This window comes from Macrotis lagotis, chromosome 1 (assembly GCF_037893015.1).
Source record: "Macrotis lagotis isolate mMagLag1 chromosome 1, bilby.v1.9.chrom.fasta, whole genome shotgun sequence".
NCBI lineage: Eukaryota > Metazoa > Chordata > Mammalia > Peramelemorphia > Peramelidae > Macrotis > Macrotis lagotis.
In genome coordinates, this window is record NC_133658.1 from 277560914 (window position 1) to 277579037 (window position 18124).

Genomic DNA, 18124 nt, shown 5'->3' on the forward strand with positions numbered 1-18124 from the left:
TTTGAGTATTACTGACACTATTGTATGCAAGAGGAAACTGAGGTATGATGGAAACTGGGTCCCTTCTGACTTTAAGGCCAGGGCTCTTTTCAAACTAGAAGTGTTGCCTTCCACCCCTAGTATAGTATGTTGTAAATGCAGTCAAGAAAGGGACAAAGGGTGGAATAAGCAAAAGAAGAAGCTGGTGCGGCCAGAAAGCTCATTTTAAGTTCTATCAGTTCTATCAGAAGGTAAGACAATGTTTAGGCACCAAATATCCTGGAAGGGCTGGGGAATGGGTGGAACAGTCTGATGCTTCGAGTAAATGACCAAGCACTCCCCAGACTCCCAGGGGAACGAGAGAGAGAGAGAGAGAGAGAGAGAGAGAGAGAGAGAGAGAGAGAGAGAGAGAGAGAGAGAGAGAAAGAGAGAGAGAGAGAGCGAGCCAGACTTTAAGCTCATCCTTGCTTCGGTCAGCTGAAAGCAGGCCGCTGCTGGGGTTTACAGTGAACGGGAGCAGCTTGCTCAGAGTCCCCTTCTCTCTAGCAGGTGATGCCATGGTAATTAGAGAAAACCCGGTGTCCAGCACTGAGGGTGGCAAGATGCCCAGCTTCTAAGAACCCTTTTCAGAGGCTTAACACTTTGTGGGCTTTCCAGGCAGGCTTATTCAAAGGCAAAGGTTCAGGCTTGGCTATTCCCAACCAGAAAGGGATCTGTGGCATTGTTGTGACCAATTCTCAGGATCCCCGCCTGCCAGCACTCTCTCAATCAGGGTTGCAGGGATCTGTCAGAAGGCTGGGTATGCATGTCCTGAGTGGAGAGCAGGGGCACCTTGCAAACACCCACCCCTATCAGGTTTGTTTGGAACAAATCTCTGTCTACTGAAGAGGAAATTGGGGTACTGAAGGACACAGAGGATTTGGAAAAGTGGTTTCTGGGCAAATAGTTTTCAATAGACTATGCTGGGCATGCCCAAGAGCAGCAAGACTCTCTCCTGCCCAGATCCTGACAATTCAAGGACTCTGGAACTTGACAGGAAAGAAGTACTTAAGAAGAGTGACCTTTCTGGTTCTTGCCCTTGGGGAACTCACAGTTTTAGCTGGGGAGATGATACACTTGTTGAAGATAAGGGACAGCAGAGTCCAGTGTATGATTAAGGGAGAACCAGTGTGGTTGGGTTAGAGATCAGAGAAGGAAAGATCAGTGTAAACCAGGCAGGGGAAGCCAGACCAAGCTCAGGGAATGAGTATGGCAGTGATGAGATAGCTATGAGCAGTGGTGGGGCAGAGGGAGAAATGGAAGAGAGCAGAAACCTAATTTGGTGGATAATAACTTATGAAATAGAGTATGAAACTGGAAAGAACCTAGATAGAAATCATCTGCAACCCTTGGATTTTATAGATGAAGAGAATGAAGTTCCCAAAGGTAAAATGACTTGTCCCAAATCATGCAAATTAGTTGCAGAGCTATTAATTCTTGACTCTTCAATCTTTTCTATATAGCACATGCAGTCTGTAGACCTGCCCTGTTGGATATGGCAATCTGCAGCATAAGGCCCTGAGACAATAGCTGAGGGGTCAACATGACTAGGTTAGAACAGACAGAGGTAGACAATCTCCCAGGAAAGAGGTACAAGTGTGGCTAGTGAAATGCTCTTTATTTATTTATTTATTTATTTATTAGGTTTTTGCAAGGCAATGGGGTTAAGTAGCTTGCCCAAGGCCACACAGCTAGGTAATTATTAAGTGTCTGAGGCCGGATTTGACCTCAGGCACTCCTGACTCCAAGGCCTGTGCTCTGTCCACTGCCCCACCTAGCTACCCCCATGTGAAATGATCTTTAAATCAAACCTCAAAGTTGGGAAAACCCAGGGGTTCTATAGTCTTAGAAATATTCTTCTGAAAAATACCTCATTACTCAAGGGATTCCCAGAATGAGGTCTTGTCTCTTTAATTTTAGGACCTCAAAGCCTACAGAATCTGTTTGGAGGAAGGAGGTTTTGTCACCCTGGGAGGAATGTCAGCTATGATCCAGTAGCCATGGTCCCCTCTGCCAAGACAGACAGAGCAACTATAGTTGACCACCAAGCAAAAAACCAATATGCACTTTTAATGACTGGATCCCTGTTCTTCTCCTTCCTCCTCCCTCCCCCCAGCAGCCATTCTAGTACATACAGCCATCATAGATTGCATTCCCAGACTTAGGTGAGGTTTGAAATAGAGTTATCTACACTAGAATCACTTTACAGAGAGATTTAGTCCCACAAACCTGTCTGGAACTTCAAAGCTTAAGTCAATGCATGCTTCCAGGTGGAGTGGGACTCAGCTTTCTCTAGAAACTGTTGTATATTTTCTGACTGGGGTCTCCTGAGGGTTAGAGGGGGAAGAATAGGAATCTTTACAGAATTCTTTTTGCTTATTCCTGTGCTCTGTTATGCTGTGGAGGAAGCAGCAAAGAAGACCCTAAGGACCTCAGACTATGGGGAAAGACAAAGTTCACAGACAAAAAACAGAGAATGATGTTATACATGAATAATCCAGTGAGGCTCTTGCTCTGAATGTACCTGGAGGTCAATTGGTATGGATTGGGGTCAGTCTCTTGGAGGAGAGAGGCTCTTCTCTACCTTTCCCACCATCAGGGAACATTAACAGAACTTAAAGCTTGGCCTTTACTCAGTAACTGTAGAGTTGGATTTATTAGTGTCTTCAAGGTGGGACATGGGAGAAAGGTAGTCTACTTAAGAGGCAGAAAAATAAAGGGCCTCAAATGTCTCTCAAAAGGACCATAAGTCATTATGTGTGAATCTTTTTAGGACTTTATCTGGTTTTACTGAGTCAGGTGGATGAACTCTGAACTCCAGGGTGCCAATAAGCATTCACTGAACCAAGGTTGGATACAAGGACCACAGAACAGAGATGGCTGTGTGGGTGGGCAAGTGCTATGACGTGTTTAGTCCATGATTCTCTGCTGCTTTCATCGGTTATATGCTCAAAACTTCTCTGGCATCACTGTAATTATACAGATAAGATACTATTGTGAGGCCAAAGTCAAAGATCTATACCTACATGGAAGCACTCTTCCATGTCCATAAGCTAACATTTAACCCTGACCACGGTGACCCTTGACCACAGAACTAGTCCTAGCCCAAGACACAGACTGAATCTTAATCTTGAACAAGTTGGGTTAGACAGTCCCAACTCTATGATCCTAGAGTCTGTGAACTGATTGATTACTGGGAACAAAATAAATCAGCTGCCCAGTTCCTGGAAATAAAAGTGGATGTGTGCAGAGCAATATGATTTGTAAGGTCACTCTGATAGTGACTCCACAGATATATTTGCAGGTTTATGGGACAATTTGAGCAGGATTTATAGGGACTCACTGACAAAACTTCTTAGATGGGCAAACAATTGGTGGTTTAATATCTATGACCTGTAGTCACAAAGTTTACAGGAGTTACAGAATCACAGATTTTCATAGTGAGGTGGTGGTGAGCTAGCTCAACCCATGCCTGGAAAACAATACTTTCTACTATAACATACATTAAAAGTGGTCACACAGTCTTTTCCTAAAGACTTCAATAATAAAGGGAGGAGGTCATGGGATCAAGGAGGCATCCCACTTCTCAAACCAGTCCCTCATACTTCTGAACAGTTCTAATTGTTATCTAGCTTTTCCTGACCTCAAATCTAAATTTGTCTCGTTACTGCTTTTACCCACTGCTTTTAATTCTGCCCTCTGGGGGCAAAATAGAACAAGTCTAATCCTTTTTTAGGTGACAACCTTTTAAAGAATTGAAGTAAATGGATAAAATGTGATTCATGATAGAGGCTGGAGAATACATGTTTGGTTGGGAGGGTGGTTTGTCAAAGCAACATTGCTAATCATGCCAGCATAGCTCCTGGGAGCCTAGGCTGCTCTCTGCCCTGACCCAGAATATTTAGTCAGAGTAAAGGCTCTTAAGGCTTACAGAAAGACTAAGGCTGGAAGAACTTGTGGGGCACTCATAGGGACACTATTACAGACTTAGGCAAACAGCAGAGAATATGGCAGTAGCTCAGAGACTGATGAGTTGAGCCTATCTCCCCTCTGTTCTTCAGGACTCAGGCATCAAAGCTTGAGGTGCCTGCTATGTATCCTAGCTGTGAAAATAAAGTAAGATAAGATAATGTTTTGGGAAAGCTGATAATGTGGAGGAAATAAATTTGAAAAATTTCTCAAAATAGCAAAATCTTTTCCCAGCTGACACATCAAACCATACCATTCAAGCTCTGGCAAGGACTAGAAACCAAGATCTGCCTCCCTGATAGAGTTCTGAGCAAGTCTCTGAGGGAAATGGTGATCCAGAGCAATATGGTTACTTTCTAATCAGTAACTTTCTTAGGTAAATCTCACTGGGACAACTCATTCAGGCAACTGCTAAATGAAGGAAGCTTAGATCAGTTAGGGAGCAGTGACAATGAACACTGAAGGAACTGGGCTTAGGACTTGAATGGAAGGAGACTCATCTTAGACTGGCAATACTAGTCACTGAAAGATGAAAAGTTTCAAGTAGATATTTCCTGGACATGCCCAGGGCAGCTGAATAATTCTCAGGGAATTGATGGAGTCTGAGGGACTACTAGTTATGATGGGACCCAAGAACTCTTTTGAGCTCCATGTGTCCTCATCTTGGACTTATTTCATCAATGTAAGGAAACTCCAGTGAGGAAATATCTTCTACCAAGGCAGATCTGCAATTGCTCTGTGATCTATAGATTTGAAGAATTTCCTGGGATGCTAAGAGATTAAATGACTTTTCAGGGTTATAAAGCCAGTGTCTATCAGAGACTGGGCCTGAACCCAGGTCTTCCTGACTTTAAGTTGGAAAGAAGATAGGGGACAAAGATGGCAATAGTCTAGATGCCCAAATTCCCCTTGTTTCCCCTCTAACATAGCCTTCTTGATGGATTTAGCCCCTAATATATTCAACCCTGGGGTCAGGTAACATTAATGTCATTTCCTAAAACAACCATTCCCGAGAGCCAGAGTCAGGAGATGCAGGAAGGACAGGGTGATGGTTATGTCAATAATGAGCAGAGTGAACTTCCTCTGAAATGGCCATGTCAGTAGGATTTGGGATCTGTTTCTGTCTGAACTGCCAATGTTATTTCTAGAAGTTTGAAAATACCCAGGGAGCCACTTTCTCTCTTATTCATATGAGTTGTTACTTACAGATTAAAGTGAAGAAGGAAGGGTTGTCCTCCTGTGAGGGAGTCAACAGAGAGAAGTTACAGGCCCAGTCAGCGTTCTGAGCCCAGCTCCTCGTGCACTTGGATTGCCAGGTCTGGTTTGGAGGGTAGCGTGGGAACTGGTGAAGCTGCCTGGAGTGTTGGACGATTTGGCCCACAATGACCTTGAGATACTGCCAGCCTCTGAGGCCACAGGAACAGGTCAGAAGCCAAAGACTACATTTGGGGTGGATGTGGGAGCCCTTCACTGCTCCCAGCAACCACAGAGTGATCCTAGGAAGGCTTCCCAGTCCTCAAACTGTCTCAAGTTCACCCAGGTTTCTGCTCTGATCAGTATCCTAGCCTGGAAATTGAGAGGTGGACTTTGTTGATTGATCCATAAAATTTCTCTATTGGCCAGCTGGGAGCCAGGGCAGGCCCAGCTGTGCTCCAGCAAAGAAAAAGTTTGGAATGAATGGGGAAACAAATAGATCCTGTGAATCAGAGAGGCCATTCCCTGTTTAGGAGAGAGCGGTTCTACATGCCACACTCCGATGACAGATTTTCAAAGAAAACAAATATGAAATAATAACTTAATAAGACTGATAAGTGTACTCACACCTTTCTTTTTGGCTCTTGAAGGCATCTCAGAAGTTCTGAGACCTCTGGATCCCCCCCACTTTTTTTTAGGACATCAGTTGTCATTACTATAAATGTGAGAAAGTGATAGTCCTAGAGTCCTGGGTGACAGAGGAGTGCTGGCTAAACAAGTTTTTACCTTATCTGTGGCTTTTTTTTTTGATGACACACTAAGCAATCCAGGAAATCCACTGAAAAATAATAGACAAATGAGCTATTTTTGTGTAGGCAAAAATAAATTGTTTCATCTTCAATCTGATGTTTGGTGCTAATAGATTGAATCTCTTATAAGAATTCTGCACCTGAGACAACCTGGTATCATGGGCAGGCAGAAAGAGGTTATAAAGGAGCTGTGGATGGGGAGGGCGAGAGAGAAGGCTAGTTAAGTAGTCAGATTAAGGACTTAAAAAAGGTTCATCCTTGGGGGGGGGGTCTAGCTATTCACAAGCTCCACAGAGGATAGAACAAGAGGAAATGAGCTCATACTTCAGCAAGGGAAATGGGGGTCACAGATAAGAAATAACTTCACCTCTGGAGAGCAGAGACACATCTCTGGGGACTGTGTTGAGGCAAGCGGAAACACTGTGATTCTGTGACCTCATAAAGGGGCATCCTGGGTTCTTTATTTTAATTCTTTGATGAGGAGGGAAGGGGAATGCCTAAGAATGGCCTTCTTAGAGACCTCAGAAATGGAGCAACAAAGCAAATACATTACAACACTGATCAGTGAAGTGCATATTAGCAAAGGGTTACAGAAATTACAGCTTTTGCTTTCTGTGCTCAGACAAGTGGAGATAACTGAGGGAACCCTAACTTAAAAGGCATGCCTGCAATCTTGGGCACAATTCTCTAAGGCTCAAAATATATTCATACCTAGGTTTAGGGCTCCAGATAGAGTTGCCTTCCAAAAACTCTTTTCCTAGGAAGCCAATTGCTTGGAGGACAATCCTGCATCTTCATTCCAAGGATGCTTGCTTTTTCCTTTCAAGGCAGAGGGGTCCTGCTCTCCTCTGTGACCCAGGATATCTGGTCCAGGGGTGTGCTGGTAAATTGTGTAATAACCAGCATTCCAAAAGAGAAAAAGTCCACTGAACAAAATGATAAATCAAAGCCTGATGTATAGGGAACATTTGCTGATTTGTAAGGCTCACACTGAAGATTTAACAATCAACTCTCACAAGAGCTGGTATGAGCAAGTTCCAGCACACCCCTGCCTTAGTTTCATTTGCCTAGTCATTATTCTTCTGTCTTGCTTGGGTAAAAGAAAAATTCTTGGTTGGTAGAAGTCAAGGAACTCAGCAAAACACTAGGGACTTCAGCTGGAGCCTATCTCCACCCAGGGTAAAGGGATAGAAATAATTTAACTGACTATGAAAGTTTTCCATAATGGTCAGACAAGTTCACAGCCCCACCAACAGCACCTTAACTTGCCCTGGCTTCCTAGAGTCCTTCCAACATTTGGCATTTTCATCTTTTGGTCATCTTTGCCGTATGATGAATGTGAGGTAGACTCTCATGCTTACTTTATTTGTATTTCTCTTCTTATTAATAACTTAGAAGAATTTTTTCAAATAGTTGTTGATATTTTGCATTTCTTCTTTTAGAAATTGCCTGTTCATATTTTTTGAACACTTATCTGGTGAGGACTCCTATTCACTTATATATAACTTGTGCTGAAGTTATTTCTGTATATAACTTGTCTTAAGTACCTTGAGGGCAGTAATGGTGACATTTTCAGTTTTTGGTTTGCATATTCTTTGAATCTGACAGATATACAGTCTGCTATTCTTAATTCTAAATAAAGAGGTTTTAATTCTATAGGACTTGGTTGATTTGTTTGATCTGTTCACATTTCCATTTTCTTCCTAGTAATAGCCTTTCATTGTTGTAAGTGTGCTGGTCTTGTCTCCCTGATCAGACTGTATGCTACTCAAGGGCAGGGGCCATATATACTCCTTTTTTAGACTTTATTCCAGAGTAGCCAAAAATAGGATTCAATTCACTGGACCTAAGGAGGAAATCTTTGAAACCTTTTGTATAGAAAGCAGAGTAGGGGATGAGTTATTGCTGCCAGGCAATGGAAGCACAAATAGAACACTCCAGCAGAAAGAAGAAGCAACTTTAGCTCCTTTATTTGGATATTTTTAAAGGGCACAGCCAAGGTTATCTTACAATTCCCAATTCTGCCTTCCATATCCTAGTGCCTTTGCCTGGCTCTTGGACTCTTGCCACTTCAGCCTGGAGACTTAGCCCTCTCTTGTTCCCAGGGAACAGCTTCTAGGAACACCTAGAGACATAGAACTTTGGGAAATCTCAAGTCCTCACAATATAAAGCCACCCTGTCTACCATCTTCTCCTGCCTCTACCTCCCCCCCATCCCATGCATGCCTAGCACCTAGTATTCACAATTTCCTTCTAAAGCATCATTTCTGGGGGAGGTGATATAAGGAAAATGGCTTAAATTCCCAGAGAAATAGGGTCACCGAAGAAGAAAAAGAAAACGAAGATTGCCCCAGGAGAGAAGGAAGATTAATGAAGGGGTAAGCACAGGGGATAGGGAAGAAGGTCATCTTCAGTGTGAAAGTAAGGTAGAGCCAATAAAGCTTGGGTTAAAAAAAATGATTGTGCCATGTCTCCTCCTCCTCCTCCCTCCCTCCCTCCCTTCTTTCCCCTTGCAACCCCCCACCAAGCTAGGGCCGGAGAGCACAGCAACCCCTTTTGTGTCTCCTGTGACCCAGGAATTATGAGTGTGGGAATGAGGTCTGGGGGGTGGAGCCCTCCCCTAGCACTCCTCCCTGGGTTGGGGGGCCTGACAAAAGAGGGAGAGGAGGAGGCAGGGGAAGAAAAAGCCAGCGTGAGAACCATTCTCAGCAGAGTTTTTAGAAAAGGAGAAAGAAAGAGAAGCAGGAGGAAGAGAGAGGTCAGTTGGTGAGGCACAGACATGTCTTGCTTTTGGCCTCTCTCCATTTTTAGGTCATATATTAGAATTACAAGTGTTTCAGAGGCAGCACCAGACATTAGAGGCAAACAAAGGGGGATATGGGCCTCTCACCTCCCCCTTCTCCTCAAACCCTGCCCTACTGGTGGGCAAAACTCCTTGGATTTGGGTGACAATGCCATTCTTAATCTATGTATCCTCCCAAAGTTTGAGGACAAGTTTTGTTAAGTTCAAGAATAAGCCCAAATGGTCCTGCATGAGAATTATAATATTCTCTTTTTTTGTGTCTTAGGAATTTATTCAAACAGGTTTCAATTATCATTTCCAAAGACCCCTTTGAGTCTCCAAGGTGGATGAAAGGAGAGTGTCTAGGAGCTTTTTTAGTCTATTCATCCCTGGGCCCTTAGCCCCTTTTGGTCTGGTCCATAAGGATGAGAATACACTATCCATAATCACTTTTCTTTGGTGCCTGGAGACTCCACTTAGCTTGGGAGCAGTAGCTATGGAACACTCATCCTTGAGTTATGGAACCCTCATCCTTGAGTATTCATTCCTGTGTGGGGCTGCAGAGATGAGAAGAGGAGGCAGACATGATACAGCTTCCAAAGGAGAAGGAATCTATGAAAAGGAATGTGGAAGGAATCTGCACGTGAAAGCACCTCAAACAGCCTAAACAAGGGTTCTGCCCCATCTCCGCTCCTCCCTCCTCTCCTTTCCTGTTCTTCTTTTTCTCCCTTCTTTTCTTTCCTTCCTTTTCTTTTTCCTTTCTCTTTTCCTCTTCCCTCTTCTCCCCCTTGGCTTTCCTTATTTCTCCTCTCCTTTCCTGCCTCTCCATTCTCCTCTGCTCTCATCTCTGTCTCTGAATAAACTACAGGAAAAGAAGGAAAGAAGAGGAATGTATGTACTTCAGGGTTATGTTCTTAGGAATTAAGGTTGGAAAAAGGAACCGAGATGCATGTACATGTTGGGAAATAATTCACTCACATTCACAACCCGGATTTGCAGATATTTCCCTTCATTTTCCACACAAATTTTCAGCTCTCTGGCTCTTTGTTTTTAAGAGCCCTGTAACACACGAATTACCCACGAGCTCACAGAGTAATTAAAGAATGGGCTAGGAATCCAGGCTCAGTTCTCGGAGAGAACTGTCAGGGTCGCTTTAAATGGTCCAGCAGTTGGTCTGATGCCCAACAGATCACTCAGGAGTAGAACAACAGTTGATTGGCTGGCCTATTTACCTGCTTCTAAATTACATGTCTATGCTATTTGTGAAAGTCTCAGGGAGGAATCCTGAGCCCCTGGGAAGAGATCAGAGTGGTGTAGAGGAAAGAACCCAGAGAACCCGAGTTCAAATTTTGCCACTTGTCTGACTATTTCTGCAACCTTGGGAAAACATTTCATTTATCTGTGCCTGTTGGTTGAATAAGATAATCTCTAAATTTTTCTTATAAATGTTGGAGCTGGAAGGGACTTAGAGAAAATATAATAATAATGATAATAATAGTTAACATCGATGTAGTACTTACTTTGAGTCAGGTATTTTGTGCTTAGAGTGTTACCATTATTCTCTATCACATGGTCTCACATAGTCTAAGTCATTTCACAGAGGAGGAAACTCCCAGAAAGGTGAAGTGATTCTCTGCTAGTAAGTATTGGAGGTAGGGCTGGAATGTGGGTTGGTTTACCGTCTCTAATGCTGACTCTTCCCATTTGATAGCACTTCATTTTATTTTCTTCCTTCATGATATCTCCCATGGTCTAAAAACCAGGCTCCTGGGAAGTTCACCCCAAGTTAACCCTAACCTCAATTCCTCTTTATAGTTTCAGAACTTGTTCTCTAGTACTTCTTGGTTGAAAGGAACTTAGCAGTAATAAAGAACTCATATTTATACAGTAGTTTTTGGTTTACAAAATGCTTCTTCACAACAGGGTTTAACAACTGACTTCAGTTCATTATCAGCCTGAGTTTTGCAGATGAAGAAAATAAGTTTCAAAAACTAAGGGATTTGTCTAGAGTTACTTAGATAGTCTCAGAGATCAAGATCTGAACCCAAGCCCAGCTTTCATTTCATTTTACCATGCTATTCCCCCATCTGGAGTCAAGGAATGATTTTTGTGGGTAGGAATAGAATTTTTAACATTAAAATTTCCTGCCTTTGCCCATCTCTTCTTTCCCTACATATATATAATTCTGGGCTTAGAGTTAGGAAGACTTGTCTCTGTGAGTTCAAATTTGGCCTCAGATACTTACTAGTTGTGTGACCATGGGCAAGTCATTTAACCCTATTTGCTTAAGTTCCTTATCTGTAAAATGAGTTAGAAAAGGAATGTCAAAACATTTTAGTATCTTTGCCAAGAAAACTCCAAATGGGTTCATGAAAAGGTGTACACAATTGGAAGGACAAAATAACAACAAATATGTGTGTGTGTACACAGATAGATGCATATATATATATATATATGTATATATATATATATATATATGTATAAACTACTGCTTCAACAAGTACAAGCTTGTTGGAAGAAGGGGAGAAGGAATTCATTCCCAGGAAATGTTAGAATGGGACTGACTAATTATATAAGAATATAGCTTTCAGTGTCCAAAAGGCATCCTAAGTTCCTTCCTGTCCACTTCTTCACCTGCACAGAGAGCAGAGAGGACCATCAGACTACCCAAGTGAACTTCCCATGCATTGCTAAAGACACAGTATCTGGAATGATCTCTCCTGTCTTGTTCATCTCTGGACTGTGGTGTTCAGTTTGGAACAGCACATTTTAAGAAGGATGTTAACAAAGAATTGGCCCAGAGGCTCATGTCAAGGAAGAAGAAGGGGCTGGAGACTAGGCTAAACAAGGATCAGCTAAATGAATCAGGAACTCTTAACTTGAAGATCTCACTGTAAGAAAGTCTCTTTGTGTTTAGTAATTTGGACATGATTGTACATAGGGTGTCAGGCTCCCCATTGAAGTTTCCTAAGAAGAAAAAGTCTCTAGTAATAATGCCAAAGTCATTCCTGAGAAATAGCTATGGCAGACTTTTGGGATCTCCTAGTCCCTCCAGGGTTGCCATCCACCAAGGAGCCACAAAGGACCAGTTGCTTTCAGCAACAACAACACAGCAACAGTATACACACAGCAAGGAAAACAAACTCATTTAGAATGGACCTATGCCATTCAGGCCACATCCTATGCTGAAAGGGCTGATTATTTTCCAGTTCACTGTGTGCTGGAAGTTGATATTTGGGTCATTCATCTAAGAATCATTTCATTCTTGTTCTATTCAACATTAACTAAAATACTGGAAAAATAGTGGCATGTGGTCTCGAACCTTCTTTCCTCTCCATTCACTTGTCTGCTCTGCACTCTTTTACTCTGACCAAATTTCTCCTGGGCAATATGAAAATTTCAGGGTGAATTCAGCAGCATAGTCCAGTCATGCTTTGAGTCACGATGGCTTACACAGGAAAAGAGCAGGCATAAACCCCATAAAGGAAGGGAATCTGTCATACCAAAACTTGTAATTTCCCTCTAATGCTGAGTGCAGTGCTTTGAATACAGTAGCTAATGTGTGTGTGTAGCATTGAATTGGATTCAGTCTTGCAGACATCTTGACCCCATACACCATGTTGTCACATGGTACCAGCCAAGGTAGCCTACCCAACCTCTGGTGGCTCCTAAGTGGCTTCAGTCTGGCTCTGGTAGAATGATCAAGGATCTGAGCTATTCCTCACTCCCTAGCAACTGATGTAGCCCTCTGTGAAAGTCTCAGCATCGTTTAGGTTTTCCATTAGACTTGAGGATACAATTGGGAACCAAGATCCTGATGTTAGGCAAAATCTGTCCTGTCTAGAAAATATCAACTCCGATCATAAACATCTCCTGCTATGCATGAATGTTTGCTTTTTAGGTATTCTTCCTCCAACCTCCCAATATTCCACCTTATCTAGAATACATAAGATTGATAGTGTATCTCTTTGCCTCTTTTAACAGCTAAGGCTAAAGGAGGAAGGATGGGATGTCAACCTCCTGAGCTCTTCTAAGGTAGTGGTGTGTTTGGTTGATATCTCCTGCCTTTGGGCACAAAGCCTCAACTGCAAAGCATGGATAATGAATGCTACCATGACACCACCGTGATTATCACTGCAAAGGCTCCTACAACCCTATATTTGAATTATTACAACATATTCCTGCTCTCTCTTGTCTTTTCTATCCTCCCTAACTTCATTCTCTTCCCATTCCAACCCACCCGGAAAAGCTGTCAGAACAAGCTCTCTAAATATTACTTTCTTGTCATTACCTTTCATTGCCTATGGCATGAATGGCATGGCATCAGAAGCCCTCAGACTAGTCCTGAAGGCCCTCCTTGATTTGTTCCATCCTCTTCATTCAATTTCATCCTCAAGACAAATTCCTACATTAGGCAGGTCTTTCTGTTCTCTATCATTCATGTTCTGTTAATTCCGATCTTTGTTTCTTTATTTCATGCCTTTTTGATCTCCTGATCTCAAACCTACTTGGTCTTCAAGTCCCAAGTCTGTGAAATCTTCCTTGTGCTTGAAGCTCACAAGGATCTAGTTTTCCCATTTTTTTCAGTCTGATAATAACCTGGACCATAAAATTCAGCACTTGATAGCACTCTCAACCTTTAACATTGATGGTTCAAGTGTTTAAGGCTTCCCCAGAACCCTGTCAATCTGTTGGCTAAATTTGCTATGGGGCCCTGCTGAAGCAAATGGCAGTTGCCAATCAATCAATTAATCAATCAACATTTATTAAGCCCTTATTTTGTGCTGTGCACTGTAGTAAATATATAAATACCATGAAGAAAGAATTCCTACTTCTAAAGAACTTACATTCTGGGGCAGCTAGGTGGCATAGTGGATAAAGCACTGGCCCTGGAGTCAGGAATACCTGGGTTCAAATCCGGTCTCAGACACTTAATAATTACCTAGCTGTGTGGCCTTGGGCAAGCCACTTAACCCCATTTGCCTTTTAAAAACCTAAAAAAAACAAAAAAGAACTTATATTCTAAAAAACCATCCAAAACCACAAGAGAATTAGGGACTTGTGTTTTGGAGTCTTCATAAGGCTTATTGAGTGACCTCGGTTTAAAGTGCTTGCTCTACTTGCAGGTATCTTCTAGGTGTGCCTCATCACCCGATACCTTGGGGTGAGGCTCCCTCCTGAGGGGAAGCCTGAACAACACTTATTTACTGGCCCATAGAATAATAGCTAATATATATATTATATATATATATACATATATACATATATATATATATATATATATGAAATTTGCAAAGTGCTTTATATATGTTAATTCATTTGATTCTCACAGCAAGTCTCTGATGAAGCTACTTGGAAAAGTTGACTCATCTAGGGTCACACAGAGGCAGGATTCAAACTTAGGTTTTTCTAATTCCAAGTCTCATGCTAGCTTCCAGATGTACAGACAGAACTACATGCTACCACCTTCTGTTGCCAATATTCCCAGGTCCCCTGTATTTGGAACGACTAGTTGTAGAAGCTTTTACTGATACCCTTTTAAAAATGGCAACCTCAGTTATCATAGTATCTTGGAGGGTGGGATCCCAATCAACTGGTTCTTGTGCAAACTTCTAGGTTCTTGGTTTTCTTATTCTTTTCAGAAAACAGTTGAGGCAAAAATCCCTTCCTCTTGCTACTTTTCCACTTATTTTTGTCCTTATTTACCATAACTTTACCCTTCCACAGTCAGTATTCTCTACCTCCTCTCTCATTAGAATGTCTTATCATTCCATCTCAAATTCTGCCTCCCTCTTCTTAAATCTCATAGTACTATCCACCCCCTCTACTGTTGCCTGTTTTCCCAGGTTGTGGTTCCTTCTATGAACTCATTTTTTTCTCTTTACAATCCTGACTCTTTGATTGACTAGTTCAACTACTCTGTCTTCTAATCTAGGACCACTGGACTCTGTCCTATCACTGCTCACACCAGCATTCTCACCTTGAATTTGGGATACTTCTGAGAGAAATTCTAATAATGTTATTTATTAACTGGATCATTATCTGTTTTAATTATCTAATCTCAATTGTTCCCAAAAAATTGCATAACAATCCTTTTATTCCTCTCCTATTGATTATCATATTCTCAATAGGAGTTATTCTTTTAAAAACATTTTTCTACTTTGAACCTATCAAAATAGCCAATAAGAAAAGTCTTTTGATATACAAAGCAGAAGAAAAAGATGACTATACACAAAGTTGAAAATCTGTACCATATCCAAGTTTCTTTTCCCTCCAAATAACAAGTTCTAAACATTATTTTCAAAACTGTTCTGATTTTTTCATATATCTCTTGATTGCTTGGATCATTTACTTACTGGGAAATAGCTCTTATTTTTATATATATTTGAATCAGTTTCTTCAATATATCTTGGATATAAAGACCTTTCTTTATCAGAGAAAGCTAATGCAAAGATTTTCTTCTTGTTAAATGTTTCATTTATAATTTTAACTACATTAATTTTATTTGTTCAAAACTTTCCAAATTTATGTAATTAAATTAACCTTTTAATCTTGTGATCCTTCTTAATCCTTACTTTATTATGAATTCTTCCCCTGTGTAAAGTTGTAATAGGTACTTTTTGTCATTGCTTTGCATATTTGTTTATACTGAGAGCTTTTTATGTATATTTTTATGTATATTTGGAACTTAACTTGGCATAAAGTGTCAGATATTGGTCTAAACTCAATTCTACCAAACTTTTCCTAGCTTTTTTTGTGGAATAAGGGATCTTTATACCAATAGTTGGGGGCCCTAGAGTAACTGAAACTTTATCTGTTTCTGTTTGTCTTTTGACTGACATTTCTATTCTTTTTGTTGTTTAGTTGTTTCAGTCAGGTCTGACTTTGCAGGACCCCATTTGGGGTTTTCTTGGCAAAGATACTGGAGAGGTTTGCCTATTCCTTCTCTAGCTCATTTTACAGATGAGTAAATGGAAGCAAACAGGGTTAAATGATTTGTCCAGGGTCATAAAACTATTAAGAGTCTAGTGAGGGGCTGGCTAGGTGTCACAGTGGGTAGAGCTTTGGAATCAAATCCAGCCTCAGATACTTAAAAATTACCTAACTGTATGGCCTTGGGCAAGCCACTTAACCCCACTGCCTTGCAAAAACCGAAAAAAAAAAGAGTCTAGTGAGACCATATTTGAACTCAGGCCTTCATTAGTCCAGAAGTGATGCTCTATCAGCTGTGCCACCTAGCTGACCTTTTATTCTTTAACCAATTTCAAATAGTTTTGTTAAATTACTGTTAGACTTCTTTGTAATGGTTTGAGAACTGGTACTGCTTGGCACCCTTTCTACTTTTTTTCATTATTTCTCTGAGATTCTTGATCTTTGTTTTTCCTGATGAATTATTTTTTTCTAACTGTAGCCTTTGGTAGTTAAGTGGCATAGAATAAGGAAATTAGTAATTTATTACTTGGATGGTATTATAATTTTTATTATATTGGCATAGACTAATCATGAACGATTCATGTTTCTCTATTTAGATCTGTATTTCTGTAAATACTATTTTGTGGTCGTATTCATAGAGTTTCTGTGTGTGTAAACTTTCCAAAATTTTATAGGTTTTTATAGTTATTTTGAATGGAGTTAATTTTTCTTTCTATCTCTTCCTTATTGGGTTTTATAAGAAAGACTGATTTTTTTTGGGGAGGGGAGAATTATTTTAAATACTGCTACTTTGCCAAAATAATTTTTAAAAATTCATTTAAAAATTGACTCTATATGGTTTCCACAGCAGTTATTCTACACGTTCTCTACATCAAGCTCCCCATTCTACTTTTCTTCCTTTCAGTAAAAGTTTTTGTTGCCTACTTTAATGAAAAAATAAAGGCCTTCTGCTGTCTACTCCTTTTCTATTATATCCCATGCTTCAGAACTTTTCTACACTGTCTACAATTTTCTCTTCCTTTTTTCCAGTTAGAAAAATAAACTTTCTCCTTGCCAAGGTCCTAAATCTCATCCTTCCTTTCTCCTCTAGGAGTTTGTCTCCTGTATCATTATTCTTCTCTCTCATTTTCAGTTCCTCTTTATCCAGAGAAAATAGACTTAGTGTCAATAAATATTTACTAAATTCCTATTTTGTATCAGACACTGTACTGAGTCCTCATCCACTGATTCCTTCTTTGCTGTCTGAAGACAAATTGTTCAGGGAATTTCTCCAAGCCTTAAACGACTTTCATTTAAATGAAAATCATCAAACTTGGTCCCAGAAGAGAGAGATGAGAAAATTCATCTTTTCCTTCTTTGAAGAAGTGGGTAACTTTGAGTGTAAAACATTGCATATAATTGCCAGATTCCATTGATGTATTGGTTAGTTTTGCTGAATAATTTTTCCTTCCTTCTTTCCTTCATTTTATTATATGGGATGACTCATTGGGTAGGGAAGGAGAGATGGATACATTTAGAAATAAGGGTGATATTAAAACAAAAGATACCAATTATAGCTTAATCCTCTTATGCCTTTAAGAGATTATTTTACCTCTCTTCTCCTTTTCATAGCCATATGAAAAAGAATTGTCTATACTTGACTCTTTGTTTTTTGACTTCCTAATACCTTTCACTCTAATAAGACCATCCTCTCCAAGGTTAAAATGATTGTGTAACTGCAAGATCCAATGACTCCTTCTTAATCATCACTCTTCTTGGCCTTTTTATGTCTTTGGATACTTCTGTCTATCACCAACTCCTGGATGCTCTCTTCTCCCTTAGCTTCTGTGACTCTTCTGCTCTGTTTGCTATCCATTGCTTCTCAGACTTCTTTGCTGAACTGACCACTAAGACTAAGTGTTCCATAAGGTTTTGTCCCAGGTCCCCCTTTCTCTTATTTTTCTATTCTCTCCTTTGGTGTTATATATGTGTATATGAATATATTTATATACATCTTCCCCCTAGGTGCCAGTCCTGTATCACCAACTGCCTGTTCGACATCTCTATTTAGATACTTCTTAAGCATTTCAGGTTTGTTTTTATTTACAATGTTGTATTGGATAACTTGTTTTCCTCTTCCTGGTTCACTTCACTCTGCAGGTTTGACCATCTTAAACTCAAAATGGAACTTATCTTTCTCCTAAACTTCAAAATGGAACTTATCCCTAACAAAGGCACCAATGTCCTTTCAGTCAACAGGTCAGCAAGTACTTGGTATTGGCCAGGCACTGTGCTAAATCCTGGGAGCTACAAAGAAAGGCAAACAAAGACCCTCCCCTCAAGGAGTTCAGTCTACTGAGTGAAAAACATGCAAACCAGGAGGTTTATCAAAGGTATAAAAGCAGAGTAGATGGAAGGTAATCTTGGAGAACTATTGGGT

General features: G+C 40.7%; 1 protein-coding gene and 1 long non-coding RNA gene across 9 annotated transcripts in view; one reads left to right on the plus strand and one right to left on the minus strand.

Moving 5' to 3' along the window:
- Positions 1 to 18124, minus strand: part of EXD3 (exonuclease 3'-5' domain containing 3) — a 441427-nt gene that overhangs the window by 71410 nt on the left and 351893 nt on the right. The window lies entirely within an intron of this gene.
- LOC141505090 (uncharacterized) overlaps positions 1 to 18124 on the plus strand; it is a 54485-nt gene that overhangs the window by 3499 nt on the left and 32862 nt on the right. Inside the window, exon 3 of one of the 2 annotated variants that reach the window (XR_012473541.1) lies at positions 5196 to 7602. The exons of the other annotated variant lie outside the window; for it this stretch is intronic. This is a non-coding gene — a long non-coding RNA (uncharacterized LOC141505090). Of the gene's footprint in view, positions 1 to 5195; positions 7603 to 18124 lie in introns of those variants that run through there. 2 annotated transcript variants of the gene reach the window in all.